Source organism: Carassius auratus, chromosome 21 (genome assembly GCF_003368295.1).
Source record: "Carassius auratus strain Wakin chromosome 21, ASM336829v1, whole genome shotgun sequence".
Taxonomy (NCBI): domain Eukaryota; kingdom Metazoa; phylum Chordata; class Actinopteri; order Cypriniformes; family Cyprinidae; genus Carassius; species Carassius auratus.
The window spans coordinates 10,913,258-10,917,102 of record NC_039263.1 but is presented as its reverse complement, the minus strand read 5'-3'; the positions used below and the strand labels follow the sequence as shown (position 1 = coordinate 10,917,102).

The following is a 3,845-nucleotide window of genomic DNA, read 5'->3' as shown; positions in this document are numbered from 1 at the left end:
AATTTATTTACTGATAAAATAGATAACATCAGAAATACAATAACAAATGTAGATTGTAAATGTAAGTAGCCTTCTACCACACTCCTTAAGGTCACAAAATGCTGGATTTTGGTAGTTCCTAGGATAGCAAAGTCCACTAAAGGAGGTAGAAACTTTTAGCATTTGGCTCCCATATAGCCTTCCTGATAATGTTCGGGGTTCAGACACACTCTCTCTGTTTAAATCTAGATTAAAGACACATCTCTTTTGGCCAAGCATTCAAATAATGCATCTCATAATTTGCGTATTATTATTATTTGGCTTGGGTTAACTAATAAATTTTACTTGGTTGGAACAGCAGCTATGCTAATTATGTCTCTATTTGTTTCTCTATTTTGCCATTGGATTTATAGATTTACATAGGCTCCAGTCTGGAAAAATTTCAGCCATATGCATATAAACTGACAGACAGCACTGATAAGTTACTATTAAATACTGAAGAAACGTAATTTTCTGTGAAGTTGCTTTGCAATGATTTGTATCGTAAAAAGAGTGTGTGAAGAGCAACCCAGAGAAGAGGTTTCATTTAGAGGAGATGCTATTCCATGATTTGTTTAAAGTACTGTTTCAAAAATAAGCTAAAATTATCTTTAAATTATTTAAGATACAGTCGTGGCCAAAAATATCAGCCCTCTTGGTAAATATGATCAAAGAAGGCTGTGAAAATTCGTTTGCATTGTTAATACTTTTGATCTTTTATTTTAAAAATTCACAAAAATGTATCCTGTCATTGGATAATGAGAATTTAAAATGGGGAGGGGGGGGGGGGGGGTTCCCATTATGAAATAAAGGTTTTTCTCAAATGCTCGTTGGACACAATTATTGGCCCCCCTTGAAATTCTTATGAGTAAAATATCTCTGAAGTATATTCCCATTCATATTCACAATTTTGAGCACTCCAGCGTGATTATAAACATGAAATTATCCAGCCATGGCTACCTGTTTCACAGAAATATAAAGAGGAGGGAAAACTATGGGGTCAGAATTGTTGCATTATTCCAAATAAATAGATTATTATCCATAAATAAATGTAACGAGATTCACAAAAATATATCAAATTCACAAATAAATGTAAAGAGTTTCGCAAAAAAATATAAAACTCACAAATAAATAAAATGAGATTTGCAAATAAAAAAATATATATTTACAAATGTGTTTAATGTCACAAACACAACTCTACCTGGCATTTATTTGTGCACCGCTGTCTGTGCATTTGTAAATTACTGCACGCATTTGTGGATCGCTTCCTGTGCATTTGTGGATTTGAAACACTTCTAGCGTCGACGTGCAGATAAATCCACAAATAAGTGGACTCCACCCACCGTCTACTTAACCCAATCAGACAACGCCCATGTTGCACTGACCAATCGCAGCACGCTCTCTCTCCAACCAATCACGTTTTGCCTAACAACCAGGGCGGGATCAGACACATGAACGCGAGTCACTCGCTACAGTCTCTTCAACATGGCCGATCAAGAGGAGTAAAGACAGGTGAGTGATGCTAACACAGTAATTAACTGAAGTTTTACCAGGTTCTTGATATGTCATCATTTGTCATAACTAGTGAGGTAGTTTGACAATTTACACCATGATTTAATAAGTTATTATTTGATCTCAAGCACCATTTCGAAGACTGTCGCATTTGTCTGCCACATACATCAAGGGTGTCTTAATTCTAAAATGGACCATTATTCATTGTGAGGTGTAAATTGTTGTAATTTCTTTACTTTTGAATTTCTTTACTTGTGGCCTACAAAATGCGACCTCCTTGAGAAAGCAGCCATCGAAACAGTCAGCGGATTTATTTTACATTTAGAATTACTGAATTAGTTTATTAGATTAAATAAACTATTACTTAATATTGAGTGCAAGATGAAGAATATGTGAAGCTGCGGGTAGATTCGATGTGCGCCTGTAGTAAGGTTGCCAACTGCCCTAATTATACAGATATACGTTTGGGGTAAGATCTTCCACTGCATATTACATGAGACTCGGTTTTATTCCCCCTTGTCACCCCCCGCAGTGGCATCGTCTCAGATACTACGAGTATGTGTGAACTGAGGGTCATAAGTTGTTGTTACGTTACCTGTAATGCATGACATGTTAATTGAAATTAACTGTCGAAAAGAACCAGTTTTCGAAAAAAGAACCTGACTTCCCATCACTAGTGAAAAGTTGGCTTTCCTCATTATTATGTTCCCTTGTATATAACTGGAACGGTTACTCCATGCACCTTTAAACTACAGTCTGTTCAGTTAAATATTTGGCTGCAGTTTGTGTTTACTTACTGTTTGTTCAGGGCCTTTCTGCACAAGGTGAAAGTGCTGCTCGGGCATTAGTGCAGATCATCGCCAGGGATCTGACACCAGGGCCAAGCCGCTCCACTAATTACTATTATATATAATGCTCATTACTGTAGTAACATCCAAAATAAAACTATAACGTTATTTGTAATTTAACTAGTGTTTCCCAGTTTTCTACCTCTCTGGTGTTTTCTGAACCCATCCGTCCGTCTGTGTTATTATTATTTTTTTTTTTTAAGGTAATTAAATGACCACTTGGTCATGTAGCATGTTACATTTAAAAATATTGTTGGAATATTGGCTATCTGCTAAAAATAAAAAAATCTAAAGTACTGTGCTGTATTTACCAATTAGACTAATATTTCATTATGAACAAGGTTTATTTCATTGATCAAAATGTTCTGTGTTTGTTATTATGCATTTTAGTACAGTGAGGCAGCAAATGACAGACTAATCCACTTTCTGAAGCTTGGATTACCCCAGGAAAACATCAGTAACATTTTAGGTGTCACTCATACAACTATCGTTCGTTGGATGAGAGAATGTGTTTGGCCAGAGACAGAATCCAATAATTAACCCTGAGGTAATTATTTCTTCTTACAATGCTTTATTGGTTTTGCTCTGTTAGATTAACCCCCCATATTTAAAATGATTTATTTGTTTACCTTTAGATGGAATATTCAGACTCAATGGCAGTTGAACAAGATGGTGGAGATGCTGACCATGTTCACTTTGCAGTCAACGTGCCTGTAATTCACAGGCCACAACTCACAAATGAGCAAATTGACCCACTGCAAGTGTCTGATTCATTTGGAGTAGATGTATACCTCAAGACTCTCACATATGTACAGACTTTGATTGAATAAAGGGATATTTGAAGGTTTATTTCTGCTGCTCTAATTTTGACAGCAAGGTTGTAAATGTGTATATATACTGTAGTTGTATCTTAAGTAAAACTTGTGGAAACAACCTTTTAAGACATGTAAAATAATTAAATTTATTTTAAAATGTTATTGAAGTACTTTATTTATTATTATTACTTGTACATAGAAAAAAAAATTACATAGAACCAGTGTCCAGAATTAAATGAGTCCAAATCCAGTGGAGGATGTGTTAGCACAAGCTTGCAATGTAGATGCAAAGTTATCCATTGTGGTTATTTCAGCTGGTATCATCAGGGTCCTGCTGCAGGTAGAAGCCTTGAAGTATCTTCCATTCCAAACATTTACCTGGAGATTCTTGGATGGGACTTCCCATCCAGTCCAAAATGATGTAAGCTTTTGTAGCTGGTCTGTAGTAACTGTGTGGAAAAATAATCAGAAGATGCATACAAACAACTCTTAACATTTTATGGAAGGTTGTATGCATTAAAACTGTCAAACTGCAATGAGTCTTAGAATGAGAAGTTTGAAAAATACTTTTTACAGGATTTATATTGTAATTAAGCCATTTATAATACATATTAAAACGCTAATTTGATTTGCAAAGTATTAATAAAAAATA

The 3,845-nt window shown here is 35.1% G+C and overlaps 1 long non-coding RNA gene across 1 annotated transcript; it reads left to right on the top strand.

Moving 5' to 3' along the window:
* Positions 1 to 1,518: 1,518 nt before the first annotated feature.
* LOC113039179 (uncharacterized) lies at positions 1,519 to 3,227 on the top strand. Its single transcript, XR_003274894.1, has 3 exons — positions 1,519 to 1,530; positions 2,769 to 2,925; positions 3,014 to 3,227. It is a non-coding gene; the product is annotated as an uncharacterized LOC113039179 (long non-coding RNA).
* The last annotated feature ends 618 nt before the right edge of the window (positions 3,228 to 3,845 follow it).